Genomic DNA, 20125 nt, shown 5'->3' on the forward strand with positions numbered 1-20125 from the left:
ACTGTAGAGCCTGTGTGTGCAGTTTAGGCTGCCATGTCGATTTGGCACTAAAAACCTCTTGCCAAGCCTTAAACTCCCCCTTTATTACATATGTCACCCCTAGGTAGGCCCTAGGTGCCCATAGGGCAGGGTGCTGTGTAATCAAAAGTACTTTTAAGGTTTGCATGTCCTGGTAGTGAAAAACTCCCAAATCTGATTTTTCACTACTGCAAGCTCCAGCCCTCTCGTAGGATAAAGTTTGGGGCTCCTTATTACACTTAATAAGCTGTCATTCCTAATTGAGAGGGAGTAGATCTGTCATGTTTAATACCTATGGATTTGTAATGATGAATCCTCTTTAATGGTTAAGTTGAATTTATCATTGCCACTTTTAGAAAGTTACATTTTCCTACTCTTAGCCCTGTGTACCTGCAACCTGTCTCTGATCAGTCTGTTCTGGACTTTGTTTATGCCCCCTAGACAGCCACACAAAAAGAAAGCTTAGGCGTGACTTGTTGGGCCTTCCTAGCAGGATGGAGGAAGGAGCCTTACACTTATACTTGAATAGACTGGGTCCTGTCCCCCACACAAAGGGCTGCATAACCCCCCTGTAGTGAGTCTGGAGCCAGGGCAGGAAAGGAGGACCTCCGTGCACTTTAAACCCTTCTTTGAGGTCTCCTTCCACTTCAAAGGCACCACTGGGTATAAGACCTGGACTTCAGACCCTACCAACTAGATGCGCTTCTAGACCTGAGGATACACTGCCAAGAAGAAGGACTGCTGAGCTGCTGAAGGGCTGCTACTCTGCTGGACTGCTGCTCTGGAAGACCTGCTTTCTTGCTGTGCACAGAAAATAAGCTACCCGAGAATTATGTTCAGTTACTTTACAGTGTCCCTCTTTGTATGTCCAGCCATGCCTTGACCATGCCAACAATTTAACTGGTTGTCCTCACACACCACCAAGAATCATGCTTCATCATCGGACAGCCCTCGCTCTCCAAAACCCGGTTTGATGAAGAGCGGGACTATACCTGAAGACAGGGAGGCACTTCTAAATGAGAATGGGCCTGTGTAAACAGTTAATTAAAAAACAATGTTGCATCCTAAATTTGATTTTTTCATTGGATAAACCACTTGATATTAAAAGATGAAAATGTGGGTATAAGGTGAACTATCACCTCATCACTACTGTTACTGTTTTTCTGCCTTGTGGCTCTACTGAGTCCGCAACATTCTTCAGGATGAACAAACGGGCTCCTGGTGAGGCAGTGTTGTACTAAGAATTGCCTCGGTGGTAGGGTGACCTGTTTCTACCTCAAAACTAAAATCGTTCATATTTTATTTATTTTATTTTTATTTTAGCTGTTTTGTAGCGCGCTCATATACTACCAGAGTGTCCTGGCGCGTAAAAAAGAAACAAGCAAGTGGCCGGAGGGAAAAAGAGTAGAGATCTAATTTTCTTTTTTGCCATTAGTATTTTAATAGGCCGTTCTGAAAAGATAAGTTTTTAGAGCCTTCTTAAATATCGCCAAATTTTCAGTTAATCTCAGGGAAAGGGGGAGGGTATTCCAAGTCCTAGCCGCGGTGACAGCAAGTGATTGGCCTCCTAAACGAACTCGCTGAAATCGGGGTATTTTTAAAAAGTTACAGTCAGCTGAACGTAAGGCCCGAGTAGGGACATAGCGGGTAAATCTTTCCCTCAAATAAGAAGGGCCAAGATCATGAATTGCTTTAAAGGCTATGGTAAGAATTTTAAATGTTATCCTCTGCACTACTGGCAGCCAGTGTAGCTCCTTCATGTGAGTCCGAGTACTTTCTCTATATGGCACATTGCACAGTAGGCGAACAGTCGCATTTTGAATAATCTGAAGCCTTGCGATTAAAAAAGCCGGAGATCCGCACAGCAAAGAGTTGGCATAATCGAGCCGTGATAAAATAAGGGCCCTCGCAACCGACTCCCTTGCTGAAGACGGTAAATAAGGAAAGATCTTCCTCATGGCTTTTAGGGACCCGAAGCACACCCCAGTGAGTCTTTTTATGTGTGCCTCGAATCGCAGATCCTCACCGAACCAGACTCCTAAGTTTTTAGCAGGAATATTGACGGAGCCTGGCTGGGGAAAATCGGAAGGCCACAGAGTTTCTCTGAAGTTAGGCGAGAACTGGCCATACAGCAAAATTTCTGTTTTATCTTCATTGCACTTCAGCTGTGCTGCTGCTAACCAGTTGAACACAGCGGAGAGGCATGAACGCACGGTCTCAATATTAGTATTCGCATCTGGCCACGTAAACAGGAGTTGCGTGTCATCCGCATACGCTATTATTTTTGCTCCCATTTGTTCATCTAAAAAAATAAGAGGAGTGAGATATACATTAAAAAGGAGGGGGCTCAGAGTAGAGCCCTGGGGTACTCCTGTAGTAAGAGGTTTAGTCGAGGATGAGTAAGGAGGAATCCAGACCTGCTGAGACCTATCTGAAAGAAAGGATTTCACCCATTCCAGTGCAGAACTCACTATGCCGATATCGGCCAGCCGTGCCAAGAGAAGTGCGTGCGGAACAGTGTCAAACGCGGCAGAGAGGTCCAATAAAATCAGGACCGCTCTGCCGCCACTGTCCAAACACCCCCTAATTGCCTCTGTAACCTCTACCAGCGCTGTCTCTGTGCTATAGGCTGCACGAAAGCCAGATTGGGCTGGATGTAACGCCCCAACGTAGGGTCTTCAGTGCCCCATGGAATAAGGGTTTAGGGACCCTTGTAGTCTGACTTGCCTCAAGGTGCGTCCCTTGCTGTCCACCTTCACTTGTCTGCTCCTTCCTACCAATTAATGATTAAGACTTAGGATGAATTGGATGGGGTCTGCCAAGAGGAAATTCAAAGGCTGCCTGATTAAAATGAGACGTGGAAATTTGTTTTATAACAAATGTAGAACCTTTGATATTGGTGTCTGAAAGCAGACAGGCTAGCTATGTGAATAACTTTCTCTCCACCCTTTACCTCTTTTCCCTGTCTCTTCTTTCTGTCCTTTTGGTCATGTATCTCTCTTCTGTTCATTGTCTCTCTCCCAAATCTGAATCTTTCTTATTAGACTGTTGCATTGCTTTCAGTTATTGCCCACTATCCACTTCACGCCTATTCTTCTTTCCCAGCCCCTTCTTCAGTCCTCTTGCTCTCTCAATTCCTTTCCATCTTTCTTTATTTCAAACTGTCGCTGTGTCTCTTTTCTCTAGTAACTCTGCATGAAGAGCTCGTTCAGTGATCTTTGAGACACCATGTAGAAAGTTGCAGAGTGGGAAAAGATCTGCAACTATTTTTATGCGTGTTGCCTCATTCATTTCAATTCACTTTTTCTAGTTTCCACAGTAGTTTCCTCATGCACTTGAATGCAGTTTTTGTCATTCTCACAGCACACGCTTTGTAGATCAAAGCAGACTATTACTCTGTGCACTTGTTACTGGTACCTCACTAACATTCTCGTTTGCTTTCTCTAGCACTATACCTTCTGGCACTATACATTCATTTTCTCCTATTCACTTCCTTGCCTTGCAGATTTTAGTATTCATACTCATTCCTATCAGTGCCCTGCTGAGACTATCTTATCATAACTACATTTGGGCCATGATTTGTTTTTGGCTGCACTAATGTCACTCGTTTTACTGTGTAACGGGCAATAAATATGTGTTGTGCCTTGTATGTTTAAATTTTCTGTCACCAAGGGAATTGTAAACGGGAAGGCCTCAGTGCAATTCCCCTTTGTTAGAATGGGAAGAGATTAGGTTGTGTTATGTGTACTAAGCTTATATATTTAGAGTGAACTATGTGGTGTCTCCCAATTTGCTAATTTCTTTTGTTTTTTGTCTCTTATGCTTTGTTCTTGAATCCTAACAGTAGAATTTGGATACAGAACAAACAAAATGTCTGGTGCCGGTTTACTTGGATTACTAGCGGCTTCGTGGAAGTGGAGTAAGTGTCTTGTTGTGAATTTTAAGTAATTCTGTGACTTACTCCCTTGCCCCCTTGAACAGCAATGTTGGTTATGGAAACATTTCCTGTACTCTGGACAGTTTAGTGATTTGCTGCATGTGTCTTTAAGGTATTCAGTTTATTTGTGTATTTATTTATTTTGCACCAGAGATTCAAACCCTGCTGCTATCGGGTACTCCTAACGAGTTGCTCTTCTCCTTCATTTCAAAATCATTTTCCAAATTAAAAAACCAAAGGACTGACTTAACTTAAGGTCCCCCCACGTGCATATAAAGAAACACATGGTAATTAAAACAAGCATTTACAATGCAATAGGGCTCGCAGCATTAAAGTTTGAGTTATTGGCATTGTGTATGACAATGCGTTGCATACATTTTCCGAAAACTCTGAATTGGTGTATAAAGATGATTTGCAAACTGTCATATGTTGCTCAATTATAAGGAGAGTTGGCAATAATTATGCTATGCTATCTTTTGCTATCCTGTGCTTTTGTATTATGCTGTGCTGTGTTTTGTTATGCTATGCTGTGTGTTGTTATGCTATGTTTTGTTATGCTATGTTTTGTTATGCTATGCTGGTGAGGGTGAGTGAGGGTGTGTGAGGGTGTGTGAAGGTGTGTGAGGGTGAGAGGGGGTGTGAGGGTGTGGGGGGTGTGAGGGTGTAGGGGGGATGAGGGTGTGTGAGGGTGAGGGTGTGTGAGGGTGAGGGGGTGTGTGAGGGTGAGGGGGTGTGTGAGGGTGAGGGTGTGAGGGTGAGGGCGTTTGAGGGTGTAAGGGTGAGTGAGGGTGTGTAAGTTTGAGAGGGTGAGGGGGTTTGAGGGTGAGGGTGTTTGAGGGCGAGGAGGTGTGAGGGTGAAGAGTGAAGCATTGTGCAGCGTGCACATAGTAAGTGTGTGTGCAGGCAGTGTATGTGTTTGGAAATAGCACTGCACTTTTAGTAATTTCTGAACAATTTACGCTAGAAAATTCTTTTATTTTGCTAAAATTGCAGATTATTCAGCAGATGGTCGATTATGTGGCAAATGCAGCAAGTCTATGATTATGCGAAAATTGCAGCAGACACACAATCATATCTTTTCATTGGGCCTGGCTATTGCTAATGCGCTCCATTTACAAAAATAGTTTTTTGCCCAAGCCCTCTCCTCAATTGATATTTTGAGTGAAAGTAAAGGTCAAATGGCGTGTGCTGTCACTTCCTCTACACCTCACATTTTGGTAAATTAACGTCTCTGCTACGCACCCCCTCACCCAAGTATTATTTGCTTTGAAGTGTCTGCAGCGAATGCTCAAGTCGCAGTGGCGGAGGTCGCTGGGGTAGTTGAGGTGTGCATTTGCTGGAGTGGTGGTGCCTGTTTTTTGTCTGTTGCACTGTCCCTGGGTGAGATTGGGGCGGAGTATGTCAAGTTGTTTTGGTGAATGGGAGGAGGAAGAACCTGTAGTGATCAGAACAAGTTGTTGGATAGGGTAATGAGGAGAGGGTGTGGCCTAATGGCCAGAGCTGCCGACTTAGGAGCTGGGGAGCTACGTTCCTAGCATCCTGTGATTCTGGGCCAATCACTTAACTCCCTGATCATACGAACAATGAATGTGTCTTTGTATAACATAACTGGTGCGCATGCAAAACACTCCAATACCCTCTGGTCGAATTCGCGCTAAATAAATCTGCAATAAGAAAACAAAATGGGAACTCTGCTGTTTGGAGCTGTGCTGTTAGTGTTTTGGGCGGCAGCTGCCTTTCTGGTTCTATATAAACACATAGCTGCCAAGGTTTCAAATTACTATGTGTGACATTTTCGTAATTTCAGTGTAATTACGAGTGACATTTCAACGAGTATGAGTGACACTTTCTCGCAAGCAAAATAAAGCAATGAAGATGAGGGAAACATAAATATCAAGAATTGCTCCCATTTGAGCAACGAGAAACTGAAAGAATATCTTATATCTGCTGCCAAACACCAGACACGGAAGGGCACTAACCTAGTGCCCAGTTTACTTATGCTCACGAGCATGACGCGCTAAAAGCAAATTAAATAAGTATTGGAGAAGGTACTAGTGACACTTATTCCTCTGTAGCAAGCAGCACGTGGTTGGATAGACAATAAACCAATCAAACACTGCAGTAAGTGTGTTTAATTCTTATATCACCCTGACCAGCATAGCTGCCAAGTTTTTAGACTGCTTGCTTATGTGTGACATTTTGGTGGTTTCAGTGTGCATATAAGTGGCATTCACTACCTATCGAGTGACACTTTTTTGCAATTAAATCTAAGCAGTAACTAGTATTTTTGTGCTTTTCTATGAATTTCGCTTAGTATGCATGGAAACCTTGCAATACAAACAACTCCTCAACGTGTCCCAGATGACAAGTACATGAAGATGTAACAAAGACAAGCGTGTGCCCCTACATTTGCTGTACGTGAAATAACCTTCTTTTACAATGCCCCTAAATTACATAATTTCATCACTAGAAAAACCCAGAAGTTCCTCCGACTTTCCTATAACTAAGGGTTCTGCTGAAAACAAAACTCCCCACCCAACCTAATGGCTGAGCGGCGCAAGAGCGGATCTCAGCTGCTACTATTACTTAAAGATTAAAAACCATCTGAAGTTTGGTAAAGCTCCTCAATCGATCCTAATGGCACATACAAAATTCCACTACCAACACCCTATCAACCATGACCAATATTTTAGCGTCCTGGTTGTACAAAAGTTTAACAAATTCGCCCCCAGTTGGTATTTTTCCTTTATCAGAATATACCTTCTATGCTAAATTAAAGAAAGCACTAACAAGCTTTTAAGGGCTGCATTAATGAGTTCTGATTACATTCAAAATACATGGAAAGGCCATGTTAGTATGATTAGAGAGAGTTTGATGTTAAGTTATATTTAAGTATGTCAGGCCCGCTGCAAAATCTTAAAACGTGAACAAATGGTCGGTGTTTTGCGCTGGGAAGGGTGATGGTACCTTCGTGTGGCCGGACAATGTAACTGTGGAACCAGTAACATAATGGCCGCCCCTGTGCACGCAGCGGTGTGAGCGGGCAGGGTCCTTGCAACAGGTGGACAAGGCCGTGATATGCTAAAAGCCAACACAACGCCGGAGGCCTGCGCCGTTGGGGGCATGCGGTGTAATTACTTCAATGAGCCCAGGGGTGTGCCCAGAGCAGTGACAGATCTCCTGGGCAGATCAAAGGGGCCAAGAGGCCGGACAGGAACAGGCAGGTGAGAAGGGCCCCAGACACAAAGCGCATCTTCCATTTCCCACTGGCAAATTTTTCTCTCTCTCACACTAACGACCGCATAGAACTTCCCGCTGACACACCATCTCCTTTCTTAGTCTCTAAATGGGCCTGACCATCCGCCTCAAGAGGCAATGAACAGGGACATTACTGATGATTGCGGCGCAGCTCGAGACACCAGACAAGCGGGCAGAGAGTCACCTTTTGCTGTTTGCTATTTATGTGGCATTTGCGGCTCAAATGATAACGGGGAAATGTGGAGATAAATGGATCGTTGGTCGGATTACCGGAGCAGGAAGGGACGCTGCATGCAGACGACATCTCCGTATATATTATCCGCCGGCAGCAGACATCGGCCTGGGTTTAAACTATAGGATTTGAATATTACGGGGGTGTCAACCAAATTTGGCTTAGGCGAGGTCTGAATTGTTCTTTCTTAATCTGGGGGAGAAGAGTCCAAGAAAGTTGGCATTTAAAAACAAGCATTAGAAATGCAATCGGGCTCGGATTTATTTGAGTTTGAGCTAATGGCATTGTAAATGCCAATGTCTTTTTGCCATGTGTTATGGAGTGTGTGCATGTGGTGTGTAGTGGAAGTATCTTGGTTGAATTGTAATTTTACCAATGGTGGCATGCTGTGCTTTATATGAATATGTTTAAAAGTAAAGTGTACCATACTGCGATTGCTTGGTGGAAAAGTGCACTGCCGGCTGGAGGTGTGTGTGCCTGGTGGAAGGGTGCACTGACGGCTGGTGGGTGTGTGCTTGGTAAAAGCGTGCACAGATGGATGATGGTTGTTGGTGTTTGTGCATGGTGAAAGCATTCATTGACGGCTGGGGGTGTGTTGTTGTGTGTGTTGTTTTCTGTGTGGTGGTGAGTCTGTGGGGGTGAGCCTGGGGAGTGAGTGTGGTGGTGAGTGTGTTGTGTTGAGTGGTGACAAGTGTGTGGTGTTGAGAGACTGAGGTGTGTGGTTTGTGTGTCTCACTGTCACTCTGCACTCACTCTGCACTCACTCTACAGTCACTCTGCCCTCACTGTCACTCTGCCCTCACTGTCACTCTGCTGTCACTCTGCAATCACTGTCACTCTGCACTCATTGTCACTCTGCACTCACTGTCACTCTGCACTCACTGTCACTCTGCACTCACTGTCACTCTGCACTCACTCTGCACTCACTGTCACTCTGCACTCACTGTCACTCTGCACTCACTGTCACTCTGCACTCAGTCTGCACTCACTGTCACTCTGCACTCAGTCTGCACTCACTGTCACTCTGCACTCAGTCTGCACTCACTGTCACTCTGCACTCAGTCTGCACTCACTGTCACTCTGCACTCAGTCTGCACTCACTGTCACTCTGCACTCAGTCTGCACTCACTGCCACTCTGCACTCTCAATATGCACTCTCAAACTGCACTCTCAATCTGCACTCTCAAACTGCACTCTCCACTCTCAATCTGCACTCTGCACTCTCAAACTGCACTCTCAAACTGCAATCTGCACTCTGCACTCTCAATCTGCACTATCAATCTGCACTCTCAATCTGCACTCTCAAGTCTCATACTGCACTCTCAAACTGCACTCTCAAAATGCACTCTCAACTCATACTGCACTCTCAAACTACACTCTCAAACTGCACTCTCAAACTGCACTCTCAAACTGCACTCTCAAACTGCACTCTCAAACTGCACTCTCAAACTGCACTCTCCACTCTCAAACTGCACTCTGCACTCTCAAACTGCACTCTCAAACTGCACTCTCAAACTGCAATCTGCACTCTCAAACTGCACTCTCAAACTGCAATCTGCACTCTGCACTCTCATTCTGCACTCTCAAACTGCACTATCAATCTGCACTCTCAATCTGCACTCTCAAGTCTCATACTGCACTCTCAAACTGCACTCTCAAACTGCACTCTCAATATGCACTCTCCACTCTCAAACTGCTCTCTGCTCTCTCAAACTGCACTCTCAAACTGCACTCTCAATCTGCACTCTCAAACTGCACTCTCAATCTGCACTCTCAACTCTCATTCTGCACTCTCAAACTACACTCTCAAACTGCACTCTCAAACTGCACTCTCACACTGCACTCTCAATCTGCACTCTCAAACTGCACTCTCCACTCTCAATCTGCACTCTGCACTCTCAAACTGCACTCTGATTCTGCACTCTGATTCTGCACTCTGATTCTGCACTCTGATTCTGCACTCTGATTCTGCACTCTGATTCTGCACTCTGCACTGCCCGTAGTCCCATCACACGCAGGCGGCTATGCCCGAAAACAAATGGAAGCGCACTAGCTGGTAAAACAGTCCAGAGGGTTAATGCTCCTGCTGCTGAGGTATGGGTGTAGCCTGCAGGTCTCAGGGAAGAATCCAATGGACAAACCTAGGTGAGCGACTGTACATTCTCTAAACTCCGTGTTTAATTTGCAGATCACACCCTCGTATCCGGGTAAGATAGCTCAGTTGGTTAATGTTGCTGCAATCTTTGTATATTCACGAGGCAACAGGGTTGAACGTGTACAAGTTAAAGATCCATGCGAATGGGGCCTCTTATTAGTGACGTGTCGGGCTGTAAAGGATGCCATTGGTTCTCGACGGAGGTCACAGAGGGTGAATGTACCAGTGACCGCGATCTACGACATTAAAGGTGAAGCCCCTCAGGCTCGGTCTCATGACTGGAACAGAGACGCCCCCTTTCGATTCCCCATTCGTCTCAGACAGCTGACCCTACGCCCCCGCCCCCATAACAAGCGCCTCTGTTGTGGTGCGGTGCCCCCGATAGCGTCTGGGATCAGCATTGTCAAGCGCTGCAGCCACAAACACAAAACGGGGGAGAGCCGATCATACAATCTGTTTATTGCTGGCATCAGTGGAGTGGGGAGTCCCCCGAGGGGGTTTGGGGGGGGGGGGGGCTTTGATGGTCTGTGCTGTAAACAAGGCATTGCCTTTACAAACTACAGCCATATATTATTACCCCAAACATGTGACACCAAGCGAGTTTATGGGGCCAACATTTCAGAAAGAGCGGGCGCTTTGAAGCAGGCGCTTTCCATTGGAGCGCTACTGTGAGGCTTCGGGCCGGCCGCGCGGTCAGTCTTGGAGATGCCAGAGACCATTAACGAGCCTCTCCCAGCCAAGTGGGCTTCCGGTACCCATGTCAACATAATAGGAGGATTAAGTGTTAGGGTGGTAAGATGACTTGGGGTGCCTTGGGTTTGAGTTAGAGCAGGCGGCCTCCATCTTCCATTCCATTCTGGTCAATGCCGATAATCACGGAGTCCGAATTGGTAGGGAATTCCAAATAGTATTTATATCGATGCAAATCTAAACCCCAGGGCACCAGACACCATATAAAAACAAGTAAACATTAGTCTTGCACAAGCAGGATTTTTTATAACAACGAACCTACATCCATGTTTTTCAACACACTCACCCATGGAATAGTAAACAACTGCATTTCCTTTATGGGTCCAGCAAAACGCAGTTTATTACAAGTTCAGCAACCTCGTTTAACAGGATATTTTAGGCAACCCCCCCCCCCCCCAGTTGTCCTGTTTCGCCGATACAGAAGAGGGAGGGGGACTGTCTCAGCGCCGGATGAGTGAGGCTAATGAAGCCCTTTCCCGGCCTGGCATGGAGCAGCTGCGCGCTGAGCGCTGCTGAATGGTGAACGCGCCCGGCCATCTGGATTCACTTACGGAGGCACCCTGACAGCTCCTAATTATAATTAATGTACTTCTTTGCGCGAGCACGAACGAAAAATGCCCAACATGGCGGATGAAAACTACATTTACCCTATCACTTCAAGCCTATTAAAACGACAACACAAGGAAGACGAATCACTGGCCAGATGACAGAACACACTAAGGAATGTGTGGAATTTGTCTCGCCAAAGCCCTAGGAGATACTTTTTTTTTCTCTTCTTTAACATTAGGATCTCGAAACTCCTCCCACTTACGTGGGCGGAGGCCTCGCCCTAAAAACCTATTTTGATTGTTAGTGATTTTGTCTTGCAAGGAAGTTAAGACGTAAGCAAAAACGAAACCGTGGGCAAAAACGAAACTTGCCGTGGGGCGGGACTTCCGTCTTCGGAAGCCCACGCCCAAGGAGTGGCTGGCCAGAAAAGCAGTGCTGGTGACGCGGGGCTCCCATGCCCGAGGGAGAGCCAAGCGGATGATGCATTAGTCCGGAGTGGCGGTAAGTGGGGCTTGGGGGGCGGGGGGTGCGCATGTGTGTATGGTGCGCTGGTGTGTGTGTGTGTGTGGGTATGTGTGCGACGGCGGGGGTGTCTGTATGCATTGGTGCGTGTGCTTGTGTGTAGGTGTGCTCGTGTGTGTGTGCATGCGTGCAGGGGGGAGGTGTGGCTGTGTGGTACAGCTTTCCAGGAGAGGAGACAGGAGCTGGGCACAGCGAGCGCGTTCACGTGCGCGGGGCCCGCTCAATTCCAAGCGCGCGGCCAGCTCCTGTCCCCTCTCCTGGAAAGCAGACTCGCTGACAATAGGGGCTCTGGCGAGACCGCGCTTCGCGCGGTTAACGCCACGAGCCCTAAAAATGTCCGATGGCGCAACTTCCCTCAGATATGATAGGTGACAAGATTTTTGCAAATGTCTAAAGTCTATACAATCTAAGATCACAGCATTTCTCCCTACACATCATGTGCAGCGGTGTAACCACAGCCCAGCAGTGAGTTTGTCTAGATTAGTGTTTGTGACTTACGTGGAACCTCACTTAAGCGTTACGAGAATCCGGGTACCCCCACTGAATCATTAATGAGATCTGGGGACCAGTGCTTAATTTGTGAAAGAAAGAGTGCTGATGCCGAAGCTCTGCTAAGAAGTCTGCAACCGGTGCAGTTCAATGTTGGCATGCTGTATACAAAGGCCAGTAGTCTTCAATCCACAACCAGGCACTGCCTGCCTCTTTTTCTCGCCCTTTCAGAGTCCTGCTTTCTGTTTGTGATGGTTTTGCAGTCTTTTTCTTGTGCTTTCTTACCAATCTGTGAGTTTTTTCCCCTCTCTTGCACTCAGTAAATATTTAATATGGAAAAATAAGTGCCAGTGCAGGCTTCAGAGTTCTAAAAATGTTGATAGACCTGCTAGCCGAGTAACTTGAATAATCTACTTGACCTAACTGTAATGTACTTGACCTGTAAACAGCCTCAAATTGTGTGATCATTGGCAAATATTTTATGTTATAGAAGGTATTATTCGCCATTCTCACATAGAAGTGCACCTTCGAATATGTGCTTTCAGCATTTTTGCTGTACAAAATTCTTTTGTTTGATTAAATAGACTAAATGTTTGCTCAATGTGTAATAAGAATCTAGCCCACATATAGGGTACACATGATCCCCGACTTGCCTCTCCGTTTACTAAAAGCATTGCCATCCGGGCAGGTGCAGGAGTGTTTCTCAGTTCATGTGTAAGCATTCACTATTACTAAAGCATGATGTGGTAGTGCACTATCCTCTATAAACAGTACATTTTCCAAGAAATGGCCCAAAACATTTCCACTACTTTGTTGCGTTACTGTAAAAACTATATAGCGTATAAACAATATGTGAAAATTGGGTTTCTGAAAACACATTTATCATTTGCATATCACCAAGTGAAGTGTTCTGATTTGTTTTTCATTCTTTTAAAATATTTTTTCCATCACACACAAGTACCAAAAATGGGCTTTCACAACTACTGAAATATATTTTGAAACGTGTGTTATGAAAAACCCTACAGCAGGGGTCTTCAACATAGGGAGCGGGCCTTAACTGATCCAGTGTGGGGGGCTCTCATTGAAAGAAGCATTAGGCTGATGTTTTGTTTTTAAGAGCGGTAGTAAGCCTCTCTGTAATGGGCCATCATTAACCTTGTTTCTCATTTATATCTGGCTAGTAGTATGTGTCAAATGTAAAGGCGTTCCAAATATTCTTCAACCCTCTCCATTTCTGATAATTACACTGTGAATACTTCTACACGTTAGTAAGGCCCAGCTAACCACAATAGTTTGTTCCGCAAACATGTATTTGATTTCAGTTTTAAAAGGGGATACTTAACTGCAATTTTTAAATAAGTCTGGACATATTTAAACATTCCAGAAGGGGGTAGAGGGCAAAGTTTTTTTTAATTTTATTTTTTACACTGGGGGCTCGCTGCATTAACAAGTTTGAAGACCACTGTCCTACAGCCTTTCACTTCACACTTTGTACAGCTGGCAGACAGTCACTTTACAAAATCCTGGAACTCGGCAGTCAGAGAAGGAAAAGTAATTGTAAACTCACTTCTGACCTCTGTCTCTCAACACTGAGCAAATATGACCAGATGAAAACAAGATTTAAAGGCATTTTTATTGCTCCTTCACTTTCCTACTGAACAGAACACCTTTTCTTTGTCAACTCGCCAGAACGGGTGAGTAGGTCCTAATTGTAGCTCGACCTGATCAAATTTGATTCGCCATAGCAAGTGGGTGAGTAGATTTTTCAAGTCCTGCAGTGCTCCATCCCTGCCCTAAGCAATTTAGATGACAAAATGATACACAAATATCGAAAACATGCAATGGTCAAACAAACACTCAAATGATAAAATATTTTACTTAATTCAAAAACAAATATTAAAAACAATATACATTTTGATGGGAAGGTTGGAGCTTTTTTGAAATTCAGTTGAAGCCACCCGTTGTCCATACTACAGTCCATTTGATCCACTTGCACTGCTCCCGAGAATCCATCTGAGGATACCAAGTTACATTTTAGCCTGTAATTTCAAATTCCTTCATATTTACAGAACGTATTAAAATTGTCAATTTTACTCTTTTATTTATAAGCACATTATTAATCTGTTATTTAATTTTGTAAGCTATTGCATACCCCCCTGAGTAGGCTTCGGAGATTACCAGGAGTGGCCGGACCACAGGTTAAGAACAACTGGTCTGAATCATAAACTCAAATTAATAAATAACACAATCTTCAACATAACACAAAAATGTACATCTAGATCTCCTCCAACAACCAGCATTCCCAGAGGATAAGGAACAGAGTATCAGCATTTCATTCACCTCTAAGAACATTTATCTGAAGTTTAATCCTTTAACCTGGATAAATTTTAGTATACCTGCCACCTGTTTTGTTCCAGGTGTATCCATGTAGACACCTGAATTGCCAAAACGTTAACCAACGTTTTTGAATCCATATTTAACAAAGTTATAAGACCGTATAACAACACTATTTTGTCACCTTACTGGGCATTAAACACTAAATATGAGCCCAGCGTAAAATGTTTGATGTTACACTGTTCCATAAATTAAGTTTACAATTTGACTAGTCAGGACACCAAAATATCTGAGAATCACTTAGAACGGTGGTTCTTAACCTGTGGACCGGAGACCCCCTCGGTGTCCGCAAGGTCTACTGGGGTGGTGCACGACTGCTTAGAAAACTAAATAATATTAATAAAGTGTATTTTATTAAGGAATCCAAATGTACAGCTGAAAATGTTAAAGCATTCTGTGAGTGAATTCATATTTGCATCAGTTTTAAAGACTGGGCAGCATCTGTCCTTTTATACTATATTGTAACCAGTTTTTACAGCTTTATATTTATGCAAAAAAATCATAGTTAAGAAAACCTTCCGCAGTAGTTTTACTCACTCAAATGTTTTATGGAAGTATCCGAAACTACTTGCTGTTTTAAAATTACTCTGTACATACATGATGCATATTTTATAATTTGATGGTTTAACATTACTGAACAAGTCTTTTAACCGTATGATAAAAATGGTCAAACTACATCTGGTTCAGGATTGAAGGCCAACCAAGAGATGATTTGTATTTTCACTCATAATATTCCAAGCCAAGAAATAATTTAAAAAAAATGCCCAATCACAAAAGTAATAAGAATCATTAATGGAAAGCGTTTGTGCCTTTTTTACGAATTTACATGATAATTCTTCAGTATTTCATATAAATGCCCCTACATTGTTTAACTGTTAAAAGCATTGATAGAATTTCCTTTCAGTATTGTCAATTTTATTAAAAAAGAGTTGTTTCACTAACAAAATTTAAAGTAAAAGACTGATGAACCCAGTGGTTAGTTTTCAAAGATTTCTGTTCTTAAGGAGCCTCCATTATGCAAGCTACAAAAAGGCAATATTGAAAGGATCAGGCAGAGGAAATATGTTCTCTGCATAAAGACAAAAATTACATTTTACTGGACTAGAGGTTTTACTCACCGTGTCCCTAGAGTCCATGGTCTTAAGTGGTCGATGAAAGCTAAAAGCTGCTAGATTTGGAGTGTATTTATACTCTGTCAAGTTGTTATCCAACACCGCAAACAGAAGAAAACGCATAGGATTAAAATACTGATGAAATTCTTCCAGTAGATTTAATTTAAGATTGTTTTCCAGAGAACATCAACAAATATGGAATAAGGAAATGAAAAACAAAAGCACAACACTCATTTTAAGCATATAAGAAAAAATATAAAATATTTTACTTAAAATATTCATAAAGAAAATGTAAATTTTGTTGTAAGGTACCTCTTCTGTGCTGAACCGTGTTTCATACCTTAAAACATTTAGTTCCAAAACACAAGGATAGCCACCTAGTTAGTGCTAGGGTTTGTACAAAAGACTTGTGTAGTGAAACATTTTAAAAATCATTGCTGGAAGTCTGAGTTGCAGATTAGACTTATTAAGCCTTCTTTAAATATCGATTTTACTAACCATACACTGTTGAGTCCAACAATCTAGAGAATTGCCTGGAATTGATGGTAACCTGCTATGGTTTCACTCCTCAAATAGAAAATCCAGTCCGGTTGTATATTGCTTTATGGAGGGAACATGATATTTTCCACACATGAGGGGGAACCACCAGAGCTAAATAGTCATAACATTTGTTTCTAAGTTTATGCACCTACAAAGAATGTCTTGGACAGAAATTTTTTCACGAACCCAGGATTGATTTATAACATGTACTGTACTTTCATATTACATTGTATGCAAGTAAATGTTATCAGGAGAAGATGTGCTGTTTTATATAAGTGAGTGATAAAGAGGAAGCATAATAACTGTACAGTACGCCAATAATCTTAATATGTTTATAATGTATAAAAATAAACCTGCCAAAATTGAATGTCCCGGAAATACCTGGTGTGAGAATTTTGGTATATTATATGGTACGGCTGTGTTGCCTTACATTGGAATACACTTGCAAAAACTGTCTTGGGTCCAGTCAGGCTTGTTTGAACAACCTTAATCTAAAGCCTGGATAGCTATGGCTTTCGAGCAGCAAGGCTTTAACAAAGGAACTTAGGGCCTGATTATAAGTTTGGCGGTCTCACAGCAGGCCACCACGCTGCGAGACCGCCAAACACGTAGCCCGCCGGATTAAGAGTTGAATCCTGACTGGCTGTACTGCGACTATGACTTTCTAAGGCTCAAAGCAGAGACATAGAAAGGCAATGCCTTGAGAGCGCTGCAGCACGTTCCTGCACAGGAAGAAAAGCACCATGTTGTGCTTGTCTTCCTGTGCAGGAATTTGGGGTGCACACATGCAGTGGGCACAACATGTGCGCCCCCTGCACACGGGTCCCTGTAAGTAGTTAGGGTTGCAGTGAAGCAACTCATAATATGCTTGCCAGTGCCGCATCGGTACCGCCAGCATATTAAGGCCTCTAAACACTGCAGTGGGATCTATGATCCGCAATGGTCCTGTGGCGGTCCGACTGCCAAACTCTGAATACAGCGGTCGGACCACAGGTGTGGTGGTGGCCACACCGCTACCACGGGTTCAGCGGTCCATCAGACCGCCGAACTTGTAATTAGGCCCTTAGTGGAAAGCATTTAACAGTAGCACACGATGAAATAAGAAAGCCACACAACACAAAAGAAACTTGACACTAATTTACAACAAGCATTGGAATCCAATAGGTCTTGCATTTGCTTGAGTTGGAGCTATTGGCATTGTAAATTGCAATGTCTTTTACCTATGTGTTATGGAGTGTGTGTGTGTGGTGTGTAGTGGAATTATGTGGTTTGGATTGCAATTATTAGTTGTGAAATTGTGTGGCGTGTACTTGTCTGGTGCGGATGTGTGTAATGGAATTATATGGAAAGGTGTGCAGAGGAATTATGTGGATAGTAAATATGTGGAGAAATAGGATAGAAAATATAGACGGTGAACAGGCAAATTTACAAACAACAAGGACGAGAAGGTAAGGAATGGAGCACTGATTAAAACAAGAACAATCTCTGTTACACACGCAAACAACTTAATGCAACCGCAAATGTTTGGAAGGCGCACACGGCACAAACACCACCACTACTTAGATTTCCCTTGGTAATGGCCATAAAGATGAGATGTTTTGACCCAAGGTCCATAAATCCGCCATTAAAAGTCAAGAATACAGACAAGGTAAACAAGGCAATGGAGGTGGCTGTGAAGGACTTGCTGGAGAAGCAGTCTTAAATAAAAACAATCCCTTGCTACAACTCTAAAATAAAGAATGGTAATGGCAAGAAATCGAATGAAGGCAGCACGATATCCAGTCCTGAACTTTCCATCTAGAAATCAATGATTTGGGAGATGGTAATCCAATTGGGTCTAAAAATTCAAACAACTACAACATCCAGTATGCTCTATTGGGTCACACAAAAGTCTAGGGCAGTAAACTACTTGTGTAGTGAACTGGTGAAAAGTGGTAACTCTACATGCTATTTTGCAAGCTTCTTAATTCAAAGTTATTTCACATTAAAAAGATAAAATTCATATGCAAACCTTGGCAAATACTGAAGGACAGCTGTTATGTAGCAGTTGAAGCATGTAAAAAGAAGGGTGAGTGGGACCGCAGAGAGGCGGCAGCTATTTCTGTGCAAGGATGGTAATCCACCGCTAGAATAGAGCCAGCCGTCCGCACACGGAATGGGATCCCAAGGCTGATCGATGCAGGTCGTAAATGTACAATTCTTCATGCTATGTGCTTGTAGCAACAATATGATAAGTTAGAGTCCAGTGTTTCACTGTTTAAAACGTAAACGTGTACGCTTTCAGCGCCTATAATCTGTCTTGCATGCCCTGGGTGCTCTTGGTACCATATACTCGGGACTTGTAAGAAAGCAAGCTTATGCCAATTGGGGGTAGCCAATTCTATGTTGATTTTATTTTTTATTTAAAAAAAAATATTTTTATTGGGTTTTTAGACATACACATATGACAATTAACATGTAGTCATCTTCGCTTTGTCCATACAGGGTGACATTCCATTTGACATAGGTGCTGGTAGCATGGTTTACATAGGCTTGAACGTCCCTGCTAAAACTATTGTAAAACATATAACATATACTCGGTGACGCTTTGTGCTGGGGATGTCCGTAAGGTTGGTCGGGTTGTAGCAAATTATGAGCTTGATCGGCCCCCTGTTCAATTGTCTACTCTGGGATAAAGTAAAGAGGGGGGAGAGAGGGAAGATTCTAGGGGGAAGGGGGTGTCCTGCTCTAATTGGAGGAGAGGTGCAGGGCTATGCCACTGGTACGGACCAGCACCTTCAAGGTGGTTCATACGGGTCTAGAACCTGTCCAGGGAAGCCCACATACCCCTGTTGGGGTTTCTCCATGGTGTATTACGTAGGGTTGTGAGGTCGGCACCTCTCAAGAATGTCACCCAGTTGAGCCACTCCTTGAAGGTGGCTTTGGAGGTGTCCTTCCAATTGGTGAGTACTATTTTAATTGCTGCTGTTAGCAGGAGGTCAATGAGGTGTCTGTTGTGTTGCGTGTCTAGATCAGATGTTATAAATGCGGTGGTGATTGAGGCAAACCTTTCTTTAAGTGTGCACCCTAAGGCTTTGTTTATGAAGGTAAATATTTTGTCCCATAATTTTTTGACCTTTGTGCAGTGGAAGATGAGGTGTGCCAGGTCCCCCTGCTCTGTGTCACAGTTCCACTATCGGTTGTGTTCCCTCAGAACCATGGACGCTAAGCGAGCCGGGGTCCAGTAGATTTTGTGCAGCAGCCAGAATTTTGTCTGGGCTAGCACCGGGGAGATCATATTTTTTTAAAGGGCCATCCAGAGGGTGTGTCTTTCTTGTTCGGTCAGAGCGGTGTCTAGCTGTGCCTCCCAGTAACTGGTTGTTTTGTTATTAACGACCAAGGACCTGCATATTTGAAGAAGAGATTTACTCTCTATGCCCCTACAAGAGTTCTTAGATCATCCTCTCTGTTTAAAATGACCCTCCCCCGGTTTAAGCGAACCAGGCTAGGAGGCCAGTCCATTGCAGTAGTAGCAGCCCGAGCCTGGAATGCCCTTCCCTTTCACCTGCGTTCCAGTCAATGTTTAGCCCAGTTCAAGAAAAATCTCAAAACCCATCTGTTTAAGAGTGTGACATAAGCTGATTCCTGTTTGTTCTCCTCTTGCTCTTTCCCATCGCGCCAGGATACTCCCAAGTAACAGAGCGCGTTATAAAACGATTTATACATACATACATACATACATACATACATATTGGACTTAATTGTGAGTGCCAGCTAGCTCAGAGGTCACTAGAAACTTTCTCGAGTTCACAAGAAGGGATTTAGTTTCTGACAATCGCATAAACATGACAACTTTGTTTCCCCAAGATAAAACTGATCTTCAGAGTCGTGGAAACAATAGATAGATATTTTACTCAGTTATTCGTGCATGCTTCGTTTCAACAGAGTTGCAGAGAAGTAGAGAGACGTGCGTTTTCAAAACAAAGGTATTTATTGATCAGTCTTCTTTCTCAAGCATAAGAAATAAACTGCTACAATCGTACTACTGGGTGCAAAATATAATGCATACAGTAGAAAGAGTAGAATAAAATAATACTGTAAGAGCATTGTATGGTTCCTAGACCATAGATGAATACATACATAAATAACAGAGGCTAAAAAGTACTCGACTGGTGCGTCTAAAATACGCC

General features: G+C 43.5%; 1 long non-coding RNA gene across 2 annotated transcripts in view; it reads left to right on the forward strand.

Moving 5' to 3' along the window:
• The window catches only part of LOC144783116 (uncharacterized), a 130402-nt gene that overhangs the window by 102445 nt on the left and 7832 nt on the right, over nucleotides 1-20125 (forward strand). For both annotated transcript variants that reach the window (XR_013601410.1, XR_013601411.1), the window contains exon 3: nucleotides 3863-3937. This is a non-coding gene — a long non-coding RNA (uncharacterized LOC144783116). The remainder of the gene's footprint in view (nucleotides 1-3862; nucleotides 3938-20125) is intronic.

This window comes from Lissotriton helveticus, chromosome 9 (genome assembly GCF_964261635.1).
Source record: "Lissotriton helveticus chromosome 9, aLisHel1.1, whole genome shotgun sequence".
NCBI classification, from domain to species: domain Eukaryota; kingdom Metazoa; phylum Chordata; class Amphibia; order Caudata; family Salamandridae; genus Lissotriton; species Lissotriton helveticus.